A 17,818-nucleotide genomic window follows, 5' to 3' on the forward strand; every position below is an offset into this window, starting at 1 on the left:
ACTCAGCTATGACCCTTCTCCTGAGATGAAGAAAAGAAAGACTAGAAAGCCAAGTATGAAGATGCTAGGACTGGGAACCAATACAGGATCTCGCTTGTGTCCTCCCGCAAGGTTAGATGTGTTGAAGGTGCCAGTCTGATCCCTTAGATCAGAGTTGTAAGTAGTTGTCCAAAGGGATACAGAAAAGCCACACAGGGAATTTGAGGCTGGGGGACTTCTTCCAGGGGCATCCAGTGAGTTCAAGGCAGAGGCATTTAAACCCAGGTCCATATGGAAGAACAGTGTTTTGTTTCCATTCCTGCACACACATACCATTTGTCTCCTAAAATGTACCAAGTTAGTCTTGTTTATTGAATGAAACAGAAGAACTACACCCCTGTAATGTCAACACTGGCATTCCACACTCAATTAAAATGATGAAAAGACTCCTCAGGAGGGCTAAAATCTTCCTTAGATAAGTCACCTCCAAATGACATTCATTAGCTAATTTGAGTTTCTGAAAAGATCGAGGTAGAATCAAGCAAACACCTTTCTAAATAATGAATACACACACTGGCCTTCTCCACCACCACCCTCCCTCCAAGCTGTCAACCTCAGAGAGACTTGCTGGCTCCGAAGACATCCTTCCCCCGCAACTGATCTTGGGTGATGAATCATCCAGGCGACTGGATTATCTGTGCCGCTTTGCAGGAGGCAAAGAGTACAACTGGTTCAAAAAGGCAGGATTCTGCAACTAATTCCTTGTACCATTTTTTGCAAGTCCAGGCAAAACGAAAAAACAAAAAAAGGAAGTCCTTTTCCAGTTGATCTGACACACACTTCTTGTGCTTATTTGAAAGTTGGCAAGCTGCACTCAATTAAATATGAATAAAGTTTTAATGGCTAATTAAAATTCACCCCCTTCACCAAGATTAACTGGGAGTTGACAACAAGCAATGATTCAGAGAGTAAGTGCTGTTAGTAGGAATGTGGGAGAAATTCAATTCAGTTCTCATTTGCAGGTGAACTTACATGATGTGCACTTCTTGAAATAATATGCGAAACCAAAATACAGCCATCCTGTGAAATTCACACTGCTCTAAATTTTGCAGTGCAATTCTCCAGCCAAGAAACATGTACAAAACTGCATTTACTAGGATAAGATTTGCATTTAAATATGCATATATTCATGACAATACTGTGTGATCACCTGAATTCTCAGAAGCCAGTCAGGCCTCTGTGCCTCTTTCATGCTCAGTTCCAAGAACACCAGTCTATTCTTCTCTTGCACACACAGAGATACCTTGATGATATCCAACTAGAGGAGGAGGGAAGAAAGGCATGCCTCATTCCAGAAGAATCTGCAACTATAAGCTTCTGCGCAACACATCACCTGTACGTGGCCACCTTTTCAGTTATCCAGAGGCCCATATTCGCAACAACAGGGAATCTCCAAGCTAAGCTTCTCCAACCTGTTTGATCTCTTTAGCAACCTCTTTTCCTGTAGCATCCATTCTTACAGCTATAAAATCATTGGGGTGGAGAGGACCCCAAGAGTGATTTTGTCAAAACACCCAATTTCACTACAATAGATCACAAAGATGCCATCAGTCTCCACTGCTATCACATCCCAGAGGAACTAAATCCTGTACTTCTTGAAACTTCTTGGGGAAGTGCATCATACTACAAACTTCCACCACTCCAGTCTGACCATGGGGCCAGTCTAATGTCTGCCCTACATGTTCCCGGGGCTGGAAAACTACACTGGAAGCTTCCTTATAGGAAGTCCAGAAGGATGGCCCATCCAGCTCAAGAATGTCTACCGTGACTAGGTGTGGTTCTTCAGGGTTTGGGGTAGGGATCTTTTTCAGACCTACCTAGAAATGCTGGGGATTGAACATGGGACCTTCTGCATGCAAGGCAGATGCTCCACTACTGAGCCATGGCTCTCCCACCTAATTTCGTATGGCCATTGTATGATGGACGATTCACTGCTGAATGTGTGAACCGATTCAGTTGAAAAGCATCGTGTTTGGGGTGATGAAAGCTCTTTTGCTGATGTGTGATGTGTGTTGACTCCTTCACTCAATCAAGTCATCACTTGATGCTGCATGTGTGAACAAGCCCCAAAGGAACAGAAAATGGGAAGGGGAGAATATTTCACACAACATTTTCATTTTTATTTATTCAAAATGTTTTTATCCTACTTAAAAAAAGATGCTCAAAGACAGCTTACAAGCTAATAGACATATTAGAACAGCCATAAAATGCAAAATCATACCTGCTTTTAGCTTCAAATAGTCTGCTACAACAAGATACAGTTACAGCCAAATATCATGTTTACAGCTTACGATCTAGGTTGTAGGGTATATATTGATCGAAAAAGTATTAGAAGCACACAATCCTCAGGAATCCAACACCAGCAGTGAGTCTAACCAGATTTATCTATCTACAGGCACCGCAACATAATAAAACTACTCTTTGTAGAGTTAGTGCAGGGAATTTGGACCTAGGAAGTCACTGCTACAATATTTGCTCAGGCATCCAGCAAATATCACCAACAGCGAGATATTTTGGCAGATAAAAACCAAACTGAATGCCATTTGGAGGTTGTGAAAGGAGATGCATCACATGCAAATGGGAGGGCGTAAAAGCTCAGTTGTGTGTCTTCTACTGCTGGCTGGGCCGCAGGTGCTGATCCTCGATTTCCATGTTTTTAGAACAATGTAGCTCAGGCTTGTGCCCCTTGTGAGCCAAGCACAGCCCACCAGCCATCTATTGTGGCCTACCAAGTCTTTGACAACCTCTTGGTGTTACAGTCTCAGCATGCTACTATACATGGATTCTGGGTTACTTTCGACATGGGTAGGTCGGACGCTGAACATAGGATTAAGCCAAAATGCCCCTTTCTGCTCTCACCACCCTTTTCATAGGCTGTCCCTTTCCAGTGGTAGCTTGGTATTGATTTATTTTTAGGTGGGTGAAGAGTAGAGTAAGTTTACTAAGGCAGGAATCACAGTTCTGGTTGCTTTCCCCCCCCCCCACAAGAGTGTGTGGGGAAGTGAGGTAAGGAAGCATTCCCCCCACTCTGATTGGGCTTTATGATGATATCCTGCCCTTAGTCTGATTCTGCTTCATGATAATATCAGGTGGTGACACAGTGTTGTCATAAAGCCAAATCAGAGTGAGGGCAGTGCATCCTCCTCTCTGAAATCTTGTAGAGGGGAAATGGCCCTGCCACCAATCAAGAGAGCAATCACTACCACTCGAACAGTGAAACATGTGGTGGTGTGAAAACGTTGAGTGGGGGAGCAGATTTTGTGAACGCTTTCACTCACTCCTGACACCAACCTCATTCACCACTGTGAGAACAGGATGCTGGACTAGATGGGTCATTGGCCTGATCTAGCAGGCTCTTCTTATGTTCTTAAAGCAAAAATGTTCTGAAAATAATTTTCAGCTCAGTCCTTGTTTCTCAGGATGAATAGGATGTTTTGAAAAGGAGTACAAAATAGCTGTCTTTGGGTGGGTAGACATGGATGAACTGGCAAAATTTTGCTTGGAGAACTGGCAGTATTTCACCTGGAGAACTAATCCTGAGTCAGTCCTAAACAAGGCTGGTTCTAAAGGGTGGCCAGATGGTGCACTGGCCCAAGGGCCCCTGGAGTTACAGGGGCCCCACTGCTCACCGGACAGGAGCTTCCGAGCCGCTCGCCATCCCCCCGGTTCACCTACCTTTCTGTCTGCTGTTTTTTGTGGTTTGCCATCAGTCAAGATGGCGGCCGAGGTTTCCCTAAGGGGCTGAAGCCTCTGCCGCCATCTTGGTTGATGGCACACATGTGTGCTACACGCGCGCATTGCTGCCATCAACCAAGATGGCGGTAGAGGCTGGCAACCAAGAGGTCTTCTGTGTCTTTAAAAGTTGTGGGGGGCGGTGGGATAATTCCACCTTGTGGTTTTTCCCATTACAGAATTGCAAGAACACCTGCACTTGGCTGACCTTCTCTTCTCCTAAAGATACAGGATCAGTCTCAGGCCAAGAACCTGGCAACCCTAGTTTCAGTGTTCCCTGCTCAGCTCCTCTGTCTGCTTGTCAGGCCTTACGTGTTGGGTGACTCCTAAATTGCAGGTGCATTTAATTGCAGGGGGGACTAGCAGTGCGAGGAGTACTTTAGTGTGAGAAGCGACAGGAATTCCCCAGAAATAACTGGAAAGGACAAATCGATGCTGATGGCTTTCTCGCCACATCACATGGCAACATGAAAATAAAAAGAGCAATGTTGCCGGGAGTTGGGGGTGTCCTCCCAAACACCCTGAAGTCAGTTACGAACGAAGAGCTGTGCTTTCCTTTAATAGGTTTATTGAGAGAGTTCAGTTCAGAGAGCTTCATGAATCAGCTTACAGGGTTCAGCAACATTACTAGGTTTGACTAGACACAACTACACTGCATTAAGAAGTTGTTGCAGCATCTAGTCTCACCCCCTCACCCGGCTTAAGTTAGGTTGGACAGGCACCCTACTTGCGTGAACTGAGTGCCACAGCTAGGAGCACATGCGCACCCGAGAGGTCCGTCTCAGGGGAGCTGTTGGCACACATTGTTCTTGCCGGTGCTGGTGCCTCGATGAGCGAGGTGAGAGAGGCAGGACCCTCCTTGTCAGAGGGAGGCGTGTTGCACTGGGTAGGTGGCAGATTGGGCGTGGGTAGTGGAGGTGCTTCAGGCAGGATGGCAACTGCCTGACTGGGTTGGGCCTCCTTGTGGGTAACCAGAGCTTCTGGGGAGAACTGTCACTGTCCAGAGCAAGAGAGTTCTCAGAGTCCTGTGCGCCCAGCAGCTCAACATGGGAAGCATTAGTCCATTCAAAGTCCTCCTCCTCTTCTGCCGTCTTGCCGCTCCACCTCCATTCTGCCAGGCCCATGACGGGGGGGGGGGGGATAATCCCAATTAATTTGTACTGACCACAGGAATGAGACCCTATTCTCAGGAAATGTCATTTAAGTAGGGACCAAAGCCTCCAACACAGGTTACCAATTTATTTCAGACCACTTTTTTTTTATTTATTATATTACATGCATACCCCGCCTTTCTTTCCATAAGAGAAACCCAAGGCGGCTTACATATGGTTCCCAGGTGGTCTCCCATCCAGGGACTGACCAGACCTGACCCTGCTTAGCTTCAGCAGGGAGCTGGTCTCATGTGCCTTCAGACCATAGCCTGGGACCATGAAATAGACTATTGTGTGAGGTACCATATCCAATCACAGCGCTATACAAACAAGCTATGACAGTTACATCGTCATGATAATATTATCACTAAAAGACTTCCAATTGTCATGGTACCCATGCCATTGGATCAAAGCCTTTTTCTGTCAAGATTGTGTGTTGATCGTCATGCACCAATCTCCCCACATAAAACAAATTCACCCACAGGTGTCTTCCAACCAAACCAAAAAAATGAATGAATGATTATCACTGCCGCCCTGGGATCCTCATGGGAGGAAAGGTGAGATATTAATAATAGCAATAACAACAACAATCTAAATTATCAGTTATAGGTATGAAAATTGACATTATTTGTAATAGTGCCATCATTAGATGCTTTAGAGCACAGGATCCCAAACTGTGGTCTGTGGGCCATCAGTGGCCCGCAGGCTTCACTCAGGCGGTCTACAGCATGTCTGCATTAAATGTTCATACTGATGTTTTTAATTGTATTTTTGTTGTTTATTTCTTTTATTGGATTTGAATTCTATGGAATGCAGACTGTAATACAACAACATGCAATATAAGAAATAAAAGAAATAAAAATGAAAATAAAAATCATCCAGCATCCAGGACTGTGCATTACAATTGCTATGTTAATATATGTCTTCAAGTCGATTACAACTTATGGCAACCCTATGAATCTTTGGATATATTCATAGGGTTTTCATGGTAAGGGGTATTCAGAGGTGCCTTACCATTGCCTTCCTCTACAATTGCTACAACAGGCTGAAAAATAATTAAGTACTTCACCAAGACCATCAACAATTTTCAAATGGTCTGTGGGGAGAAACGTTTGGGACCCACTAACTTATTGGAAGTTGCTTCTTTGTTCACTGTGCATTTAGACACTTCTTGAGATTTTATAACTAAATTGTGCTCAGTGATTTCTGAGATTAAGGAGCAGGTTTTCACCTATGGTTACAATTGGACACCATTTTGAATCGAGATGGTGGACTGAATCCTTTGAAACTGCACTGATTTTTAACCACCGATTTCAAAACTGCACTGATTTTTGGCTTCTTAGAATTCCCAAGCAACACCAGGTACTAGCACGCTAGTAAACAATAAAGACAAACTCTGCCCCAAGGATTTTCCAATATAAGTGACACCAGAATCAGGGATGCTGACAGCCAATCATTCCTGTTTAAAGAAGAACCACTGGTTGAACTGCCATTCTTTTAGGTGTGAGCCCACCCCTTCCCAAAAAACAGAACTCTGATCCTGGCTCTACATTATCCTCACCCCATGATAAGTAGCCACTTATAAACCCCTACAGTTCTATTGTGAGCACTGACCTCATCAGAGAGGACCACAGATCACTCCATGAAGAACTCAAACTGAAGACCTCATGACAGCATAACTCAGATGTTGCTTCAGCAGCAGTCCTCCACAGAATGTGCCTTAAATAGTTGCTGCAGCTCTGTCTCAATAGCAAGGTCTGCCTTCACTGAGAGCTTCTTCATTTAGAACCTGCTTTTGTAACTGCTGATTCTGACCAAGCGGAGGGAAAACTGTGGTTCACTAGGGCTTCTGAGTTGGAGTCCTCTGAATTAGACAAGGGCAAACAGTGCCCTTCAGGCCAGCCCAGTATTAGCACAATGGGCTTGCCTTGCACAAGTGCTTCTGGTTGGTTATGTACATCTGGGGCTGGCCTTGAAGGTAACTCCATCTCCCCCTCTGAATCCTCAAATCTTAATTGTTTGCTTCTTGAAAAAGAAACCCAACGCTGCCCCACAGATCTCCCAACCAGGCCTTTCCCTAAGTCAGGTTCTACTTTACCCTGAGGGCCAAACTATACCTGATGTGTGACATCCATGATCAGAGATCCTGTTTTCCCCCCCTTTTTCTTCTTTTGGGCTTCAAAGCAGCCATGGAGCAATAGCATGGGGGGGAGGATATTGAACCCTTCCCCATGCAGTTTTCCCAATCATCCTCCTCCCTCCCCCTTCTAAAAGCCTCGCTGGGAGGCAAAAGGCAGGCACAGAATGTACCTGTCTTCTCCTCCCCTGAGTTATTAACAGCTTGGAGGACAACAATTTTGATCGGAAAAAATGGCAAGGGATAAAGGGCTAAGCATCGCCTCTCCTGAATCTGATTTCAGGGGCCCAAGAGCTGCTTTTAAGGTTTTAAAAGATCTTGGGAGATCTGATCATCGGTGGCTCTTAGGAGAACTGGTCCTGAGCTGTCGATACACATTGGCACATCAGAGTGAATGGATTTTTGACTTATGCAAAAAGTGATCCCTAGTTTTCTGTTGACAATGACTGGCATCCACTTGAAAAGCTGGGCATTAGTTCCAACAACCACAGGAGCAGCTGAAATCCTTTTTCCCAGTCGGAGTAAACAAATGTCCTCATGCACAGCACTTCTCTCGGGCTCAAATCACACATTAAGCACGAGAACCTAGGAAGCGGGCTTATATTGAGTCAGACCATTGGTCCATCTAGCTCAGTACTGTCCACACTGACTGGCAGTGGCTTTCCAGGATGTCAGGCAGGGAATCTGTCCCAGGCCTGCCTGGAGATGCCAGGGATTGAACCTGGGACCATCTGCATGCCAAGCAGATGCTCTACCATTGCGCTCCAGCTTTTCCCCTAAGCAGAAGTCCATGATCCTTCCCTCCACATTTGATTTAATCCAGGGTGGGGAACTTCTCTATCTGGCCTTCAAGACTCTTCCCAGGCCACACCCCCTTCCTAGACTCACACCCTCTCCCCAGGATACAGTCTCCGCCAGCGTTGCTTTGCTACCTCCTTGAATGTTTTTGCTTGGCTAGAATGTGTTCGTGAATGCTGATAATATCTCTTGTTTCTCTGGCTGGAGATTTAAGAGTATGTTTATAAACTAGCCTATGGCACAATGCTAAACATTTTCATTCATTGCTCCGCCCTCTGTTGCCTCTGCCCTGCCAACCGCCTGCATGTGGCCCTCAGAAGCTTGCCCAGAAGATAATGTGGCCCTTGGGCTGGAAAAGGGTCCCTACCCCTGCTGTAACAGATTGACTGAAACTGTAGGGACCTTGAGCATGAAACTAAGCATAACAGGTTTTTAATGTCTGAGAGAACCTGGAAGTATTTTGGGCAAAAGGAATCCATGCCATATATTCTAGTCAAAACACTGATATCTCAAACATACTTTGTGCTCGAACCACCATTTCCAAGAGATTACAAACTGATTGCATATTCCGTAATAAATTCTTATCTTATTTAGCCTTATACTTCCTTCGTGAGAGCTTATTTGTTTATTTCTTAAATTTATATCCCATCCTTCTTCCCAAAAGGAGCCCAGGGTGGCAAGCAACAAGTGACAACACAATAAAAACATCTTAAAGGCAATTCCAGGTGCAGATGCAGACTGTGATAAAGGTATCATCTTAAGAGCCTCGTTGAAAGAGGAGAGTCTTCAGTAGGCCGTGGAAAGACAGCAGATACTTTTTGAGCTTATGTGATGTGTAGGCCTAATTATTGTTATTATTATTAGATTTATTATTAGATTTATTTCCCGCCCTTCCTCCCAGTAGGAGCCCGGGGCAGCAAACAAAAGCCCTAAAAGATCATATCATATTTTAGGAGGTATCCCAAGACATTTTTAACCATTCTACTGAAGGATGACCTTCAATTTCTTTCCAATTTACTGGCAAACTCAATTCCTGTTGTTATTAAATTACTAGCAATCTCTTCGATGTTCCCTTCCCACCAGATCCTCAGCATACCCCAGAACAAACCTTACTGGAGACAGAAGTAACAAATATGAGGACATCTCCTTGATTCATAATTGGGAGGCATAATGAGAGCTAATGCTAGCCAAGGGAAGGGTGAATCTGTCGATTTTGGTTTGTCTCAGTTCCTCTTTTCCAATCTTAAATGCAATTCTCCACACTTCCACATTAGCTTGTGAATATATATATATATAATCCTCATGAAAATTCATCACCATGTTAGTGTAAACCTCTCCTAATATAATATTCACATGCTCGTATGAAATTTCCTCCAATACATCCATTTTTGCAAGGCAATTTTGCCTAATGCAATGCATTTTATTATTTTCACTAATCTATGTATTTTTATTGCACAGCTTACCTCAGTATATGCATTTTTTTTACATATTACTTGGATGGAGAACTGCACTGCAAAAGCTGGAGAAGTGCAAATTTCAAAGACTGGCTGTGTTTTGGTTCATGCATTGTTTGGGGAAGTGCAAATTGGGTAGATTCGCCTTTAAATGCAAACAGAATCAAATTTCTCCTACATCCCTAATTCTAAATTATGCTGTCTGAATGCCTCCCCATTAAATTAGAATAGTCAATGTCCATCAAATGAAGAGAAGAGGCATGTTCAGGCATTTGCTCAAAGTGTGGGCTGGAAAGGACATGCATGCATTCCCTACCCCCAGTGTCTTTGCACATGTGACTGTGTGTGCACACTCACACACACACACATACACACACACAAAATCCCCAACCTTCCCCATATTGTATGAACAAGGATCTTCCACGTGATCAGGGACCCTAGAGCTAGTGTGGTGGAGTGGTTAAGGTGTTGGACTATGACCTGTGAGACCACGGTTTGAATCCCCACATAGCCATGAAGCTCACTGGGTGACCTTGGGCCAGTCGCTGCCTCTCAGCCTCATGAAAACCCTAGTCATAGGGTCGCCATAAGTCGGAATCGACTTGAAGGCAGCACATTTACATTTTAGTATTACAAGAGAGTGAAGGGAGGGACCCTGTCCCTATTCACTTCCTCCACACTCTGCACCCAAAAGTTGGCTATTGCAAGCATGTGAACCACTGCTTGAATCATGGGGAGGAACCTAGGAAGCTGCCTTATACTGAGTCAGACCATTGGTCCATCTAGCTCAGTTCTGTCTACACTGACTGGCAGGGGCTCTCCAGGGTCCCAGACAGGAATCTCTCCCAGCCCTACCTGGGGATTGAACCTGGGACCTCCTGCATGCCAGGCAGATGCTCCACCACTAAGCTAGGGCCCTCCCTCGAAGGAGGGGGAAGGCTTAATGAAATCCATAAGCTCCCCATCTCCCAATTATAGCTAAATCATTTTAGCTAACAGTAACCAAGGGGGCCATCGCCACAGCAGTGTAGTGGCAAATTCAGAAGTGCAGGGTCCCTCCATGATAGTCACAACCTCGCCTCTTCCATCCTGTTGTTTTGCTGCTGGGTTGAGAATGAAATCCTTGTTAATGCCTTCTTCCACGACAACAGACATCCCTAGGAGCCACTCAGCATGAAAGGAGAGAGTGTTAGCTACTGAGAAAGTGGCTGACTCACCTCCTTTCACTCTGACTGGCTTCAATCAACAGGAGAGAACAAGGAAGCATGTTAGGTTATTCTTCTCAGTGGCTAAGACACTCCCCCGTCATGCTGATTGGCTTGTAGGATGCTGGAGACATAGGGGCTCTGCTGGGACCCTGTTCCCAAATAAGTAAGGGGTGTAAGACACATACCCCTGAGACCCCGGATGACTACATTCCTGAATGTATGTATATGTGTGTGAGAGAGAGAGAGACAGAGAGACAGAGGGAAGCAAAAGTGTTATTCCAAGGGCAACATTTAAAGAACAAGAGTGTGGGAGATTCCCCCACACCCTTTTCAGACAGCATACAATGATAAGAGGCTGACCTGAGAAGATGCAAACGAGGAATGCACACGCTGTGCCTTTTATTAGCTTTCACTTGCCCTTAATATTCTTAATACCCCAAATAGCAATCTCCCCAAAAAGCAGCCAAAAAAGTAAAGGGTCTAAGACACCCCTCGCAAGTCCCTGTACAACTACACCCCTGCATCACTGAAAACCCACTTCTGCCTTCCTTCTGTTCGGTATTATAAAAAATACACACAGAAATAGGAACTAATGTGGTTGGTCCTATTTCTTAGCAGAGATATAAAAATACAAGCAGCAGAATGAGAATGTAAACCAGGCCCACCTTTCTCTATATAAATAACAACAGACACAATCCTTTAGGTAAAAGAAAAGTAGTTTACTCACAATCTGTTCACATGTTCAGAAGAAGATAGGCTCTAGCTTAGAAGAAAGAAAAAATATAGAAGTCTCAGTCCATCTTGGTGTTTGTATTGATGCTCTTAGCAGAGAGCATCATGCCATGCGGCCTCCAAAGGTAGGAAGATCAGCACTGGAGAATATTCAAAAATCCCCCAGTACAAAGGAGGAGGAAGTCAGGTAAGTAACCCCCACCCATTAGGAAGTTACATCATGGTAAAACAGGCACATGGGATATTTCCCAAATATCCCTTAAAGTGACCATGCAACATCTGCCTATTCCAACACCTTCCTCCCCTAATTCAGGGACTGAGCATGGGTGGATCTGGATAGACAGCCCTACCCATCAGCCTGTACCAACCTGGCACCCTCGGACCAGTCTGCCCTCATCAAGCAGACATGGAGAGAGATGCTTTGGACAGAGATAAGGGGGGGTCAGATCATGCCCCCTGTATCCTTCTAAAATAGCATCTTGGGGTACCCCAAAAAGTGTGAGGGGTGCCCACACACAGGCACACACACCTGTAATTCAGCACTGGTGTAAGCCAACCTTGTGTGCTGCTGTGATCACAGAATGAGGTATCCCAATGCCCCTTGTTTTGGCTTTTGGTATATATTGCAGCGGAGTCTGGTAAGATGCCTGGTTGAAAGAATAAAGAAACGTAAGGTTTATTACGACTGGGAGATGAAGCCATTCTGGGTACAAGCACGCATGTGGCCATTGTAGAGTCATGAGGCTACCACTCTCACACACTACCTGTCTAACGAGATGAAGAAGGAAAGCCTGAGAAATAACAATCTGCATATCAAGAAGTGGCTACTTTTAAAGGAGGATTCAAGAGAGAAGAATAGGTTGTGTTTCCATCTATCCCCCCCTCCTGGTTCAGGTTACTTGTTAGAAGCAACCAAAATGAGCAAGGGGACAGAGCAACTCCCCTATGAGGAAAAGTTGCAGCACTTGGAGCTTTCTCGTCTAGAGAAAAGGTAAGAGGTGACATGACCGAAGTATATAAAATTATCCATGGCATGGAGAAAGTGAATAGAGGGGGGGAACTTCTCCCTCTCTCATAACATCATAACTCATTGACATCCGAGGAAGCTGAAATTCAGGACAGATGCAAGGAAGTGCTTCTTTACTCAGCACATACTTAAACTATGGAATTCACTCCCACAGGAGGCAGCGATGGCCGCCAGGTTGGATGGCTTTAAAAGAGGATCAGGCAAACGCATGGAGGATACTCAATGGCTACTAGCCACGATGGCTATGCTGTCCTTTCACAGTCGAAGGCAGCATGCTTCTGAATGCCGTCACTGGAAACTGCAGGAGGGCAGAGTGCTCTTGCGCATAGGTCCTGCCTGCGGTTTCCCATAGGCCACTGTGAAAACAGGCTGCTGGACTAGATGGGCCACTGGCCTGAACAAGGAAGCTTTTCTTGTGTTCCTCTGTTCTTGTGCTTGAGCCCAGCCTGCCAGTTCAAATCCTTTTTGTCTTGAAACTCAGAGGCACCTTGGTGTGTGCTTCACCCACAGCAGTCATCTGAAAACAAACTAAGGTCCATTATTCCCCTTGAAGTTATCAAAAGGTCCAGGATATTAACTCTGCGGAGAAAATTGCCTGTCAGACAAAGTGACAAAAATATATTGGACTTTGGCAGGAAGTGTGCTTGCTTTTACACACCAGAAACAAATTTCAAGCTACAACAGGATGCCTAGTCTCCCCCCGGGCACAATTCAAAATTCTCCGGCTGTGACTGAAATGAGTTCATGCCAAATCTTCAGCTGGTAGAAATTGGTGTAACTTTTTTTTTCTGTAGATGGACAACACTGAGGGCTGCTTCTGTTTTAATAGTGTGTATTTATTCCAATACAAAAACTCTTCACTGCACTCTCATCCATCAGGTTACCCCAGAATGAAAGAAGTTAGGAGAAATAAAGCATTAAACCAGATTCATGTGCAGAGGTATATTGATGACTGTAAGTAATGACGTTTGGATAGATGAATCTGGCAGAATACTCATTCTGTGGTATTTAGAACTAGGCTGCTTTCACACTTGGGGCTTATTGCATTAGTTATTTTGTGCTAAAATGGTACCGCTTCTGTCCCGATTTCTAAAATTTCTTTCAAACTGCAGTACCTGTTGTGTTAAGGAAACGTGGCTTTGGGGGCCGATATACCAGCATTTCGCACAAATGTCTTTCACCCTGCTGCAACGAACAATGTCTTGTTTTCATCCCTCACCCATTATACACATGTGGACTGTGGTTCCCCCATACTGTAATTCACTGTGTACGTTAGTGTCTGGACACTGAGGTCTGTGTGGGGAAAGGAGGAAAGTGAAGCTGCTACCCACGCCTACCCCAGAATACTAGTACAGTTTTCATCAGGCAAAACACATTGACATGCACCTAAAGGGTGGGAATGCATTGCATGCCAGGATGCCTGTCACGTGAGTGGCTGCAGCTGGCACACAACTGCCCTGGTTTTCCAGGTTCCCAAGGTTGCAAATTATTGGAATATTTCTGGAATCATTTATCATGGAAATGAGCTGTTTCCACTATATTTCTGGAAAGAGCTTTTACGTCATATGAGAGATCAAATAAAATGCGCAAATTACCAGGTAAGAAATCATTAGACAGGCAGAATAAAGTGCCACATGAAAGCAGCCCTACTGTGGCCGTGCAACTTGTCATTTGAGGTATTCCCCTGGAGACACGAATACTTACAATGTGGACAGGAGTGGGGGCATGTACATAGCATCCCCTTGCACATTGTCTCACCTCCTTGGTCCCATGTTGAGCAGGAAAGACCTGCGGCAGTGGTCAGGGACCCTGCTTGATCACACAGAGAGTTCTACTCACTTTCAAGCAAATGCAAGTAGAAGCCCCCTGAAGACCTTCCCCACTCAACCTAAGGATGGGCAGAGACTAAGGGTGTGGGGTGACGCTAGGAACAGCAGACAAATTTGATTCAGTACTGACCGAGAGACTAAACTACCTAATTTTCACTTTCTGAAACAATATGAGAACCATAACACAGCCATTCTTCACAGTTCTTCAGCGAAATAACGTGTACAAAAATGCATATTCTGAGGTAAAGAGTCCATAAAAATGCATATATTATTGAAAATAACATGCAAATATCCATTTTAGGGGGAATTGTTTTGCAAAAAAGTGTATATATCACACAAAATTACATTAAAACAAGTGTATATTAGGGAAAATGCACATTAAAATGCCAATAAATTTTCATTTTCATAAAAAATCATAAACTGATTTGAAAATGTGGAGAACCAAACTTAAGCTAGGAAAAATGTGAAATCAAAATTGGCAGATTTGCCCATCTCCAGATGCTACACATGGAGATACTGGAGGTGCAGGTTGTGTGGGAATCTCTGCCGCCATCCATGGATACAGAGTTTCCATGTTCAGGCAAACAGCTGGACATACTGTCCTGCCCAGAGTGCAAGACACGAGACAGAGGCGAGACTGGAAGTAATTCTTGTTTTATTAAAGCAATGGTTACATCAAAAGCAGTGTGCTTCATAGACCTAACTATGGTGACTCACTAATGACCCTAACTAGGCTAACTAGACATTCTCTGCAGCGTATGGAGTATGTTGACTCAGCACTCCAACCAGGGGGTGCCGCCTTAAATAGAGAAGGTCTTAGCCCGTAATCTCTGACTCCTGCGAAGTATCACCTTCTGACCGTCCCGCTTTTCGCGTCGTCTTGTGCGGGGCGAAAGGGGGCAAGCCTCCGTCTGCTCATCTGATAGCAAAGGCTCGCTAGGTGCCAGCTCAATCTCGGGGGCGGGGTGCAGGGAAGCATTTGAAGTGCCAGGCGGGGAATCCAGGGAGGGGGTGGAATTGGCGCGTGCAAGAGATTGCTTGCCAATGGCTCTGTTGGAGTGCTTGCAGCTGGAGCATGAGCCGCGTCAACGGGAGGGCTGTCCGTGGGATCTTGCAGGCTGTCAACATCTTCCCCTCCCTCAATGTCCTCAAAAACCTTCTCCTCCTCCTCCGATACCTCTCCCTGATCTATCTGGGGGAACTGGGGCTCAGCACATACCTTTGATGTACCCAGTGTTCCAGTGATGAGAACTCATGAGCTGGTGGAGAGTTATGTCTATATGAAAAAGAAGTGCTGCTGGTTTTAATTGATGCACCCATCAATTAATGGCTGATGGCTAGATTTGTTAGCCATACTGTTCCCTCTTTCTGCAGGGGTGCGCTTGCCCCCACCCCTCCTATTCAAAGAGGACTCAGGTGGTTCCTTCCCGAGGGAAGGGGGAGGCCCACGTGGGCCTTCGGGCCTATCTGGTGGAGGGGGCATAGGACAGGGCTTATAAGCCAGCCCCACCTCCAGTTCCACCTCTTCGCCTTTTTGCAACCCTCCAACCCTTCCAGTAAGACCTTGTCTAGTCATCGTTTAGGGGCTGAGTAGGAATGATTTTGGAGGAATGCACAGTTTGATCCCTCTAGTTTTGCCTACAGCATATTGAGGGGTTCAATTCCATTGGGTGAAAGATGATGTGGTTGCTCGCCTGTTGGTGTGGAGTCCAGGCAGAAGATGAGGTCGGAGGGTAAAAAGTAGGTATACTGATGCTTTCTGGGTTTAGGGACACCCAATAGGAATCTCCCTGTGCTCAATGCCTGGGCAGACCTGGGGGGTACCCCTTGTGGCCTGGTTTGCGCATTTGGGTGAACGCAGGTACACCGGGCCCTGATGTGCAGGTTGGGTGCACACTCAAGGCACGCCTAGCAAGGAAGGCGATTGTCCTCCTGTCTGGGAGTCACAGCTGGTAGATGTCTACAAGCCCAGGGGAAGGCTTCCCCACTAGACTTAGTCAAAACCTCACCTGCCTAGACAGTTTGAATTTCATTAATTTGGTTGATCTGGTCTGCCTGTTCTCCAAAATTAGTTATATTTTAAAAAAATATAACATTATTCCAATGTCTGTGTCCTGAGTCTGCTTTCTGGGGTTGGAGGCAAATGCTTATTTGAACCAGTGAGGGACAGTTCAATTGGGTGAGGTTGAGAGTCGAAGGTGAACTTCTTCTGGTGTGTTCCTGTTATAAGAAATGAATCATTTGATTAGTTACTTTCTTACTTCCAATAATTTGACTCAAAATGGAAATAGACTGCCTTCAAGTCGATCCCAGCTTATGGCAACCCTACGAGCAGGGTTTCCATGGTAAGCGGTATTCAGAGGTGGTTTACTATTGCCTTCCTCTGAGGCTGAAAGGCAGTGACTGGCCCAAGGTCACCCAGTGAGCTTCATGGCTGTGTGGAGATTCGAACCCTGGGCTCCCAGGTCATAGTCCAACACTCTAACAGCTGCACCACACTGGCTTTCATTTGACCCAAATGGATCCACAAAGTAACTTCAAAACTACAACAATATGATTGGTAATATCGATTAAAATAATAAATCAAAACTTGGTGACCCTTCTGCCTCAAACAACCTCCCAGGGCACCTCTAATTTCTCTAATTTCACGTACATTTCTCCTCAGGACTTTCCTTTCTCATGAAGCCAGAGCCGGCCCTACCATTAGGCAGTAACTGCCTCAGGCCGGAAATGCTGGAGAGCGGCAGGGGCACCTTCTCGTGGCTGCCCCTCCTGAGCTGCCTGCCTGTACCCTTCTGTGTGTGCCACGTGGCCTGTCCTGCACCCTCATAACCAGCCTGCTGCCCTCAGGTACACTGCTGGACGCTGTCCCACTAGACGGGCAATTGAATGGGGAAAAGGGGTGCCATCTTGTCGTTGGGGAAGGGCCGTAGCTCAGTGGTAGAGCACCTGCTTTGCATGCAAAAGGTCCCAGATTCAGCCCTTGGCATCTCCAGGTAGTGCTGGAAGAGAACCCAGTCTGAAATTCTGGAGAGCCACAGCCAGTCATGTAGACAATACTGAAGTAGATGGAGTAGATGCCCTTTGCCTCAGGCATGATGCCCCTTCCTTTTCCCATTCCCTTCTTTGTTTCGTTGTTGTTATATGCCTTCGATCACGACTCATGGCGACCCTACGAATCTTTTTATATATTCGTAGGGTTTTCATGGTAAGAGGTATTCAGAGGTGGTTCACCATTGCCTTCCTCTAAGCCTACGGCACCTGGTATTCCCAGGCGGTCTCCCATCCAAGTACCAACCAGGCCTGACCCTGCTTCCGAGATTGGACGAGATCGGGCTTGTTCAGGGTAGTATGGCCGTAGTCCCTTCTTTGTAATTACACCTAAGTATGTGTAAGTGAAATAATCACACATTTCCCCGTTTGTCCCTCTGCCTACAATTTCCTTCCCCATGCTATTTCCTATGGTGAATTTTAGATTTCAAACCACTGGGACCAGGATCAGCCCTCTCATTCTTTATAATGTTCCAGAGCACGTTGACGTTAAAGAAAGGTTTAAAATGCAAGATGCAAGAAAAGCACCAGCAATTAACACAACCAGGAACGTACCATTTCTGTACACAAATGGTTGAGCTGTATAGCTGTGTGGGGGAGGGGGGGTTCAATGGGAAAGGTTTTTGTCTTCATGCCCTGTTGTGGTCTTCCTGCGAGAAT

The 17,818-nt window shown here is 45.5% G+C and overlaps 1 pseudogene; it reads right to left on the reverse strand.

Moving 5' to 3' along the window:
• Positions 1–17,356: 17,356 nt before the first annotated feature.
• LOC133364629 (5S ribosomal RNA) lies at positions 17,357–17,470 on the reverse strand (annotated as a pseudogene).
• Positions 17,471–17,818: the final 348 nt, after the last annotated feature.

This window comes from Rhineura floridana, chromosome 9, assembly GCF_030035675.1.
Source record: "Rhineura floridana isolate rRhiFlo1 chromosome 9, rRhiFlo1.hap2, whole genome shotgun sequence".
Classification (NCBI taxonomy): Eukaryota; Metazoa; Chordata; class Lepidosauria; order Squamata; family Rhineuridae; genus Rhineura; species Rhineura floridana.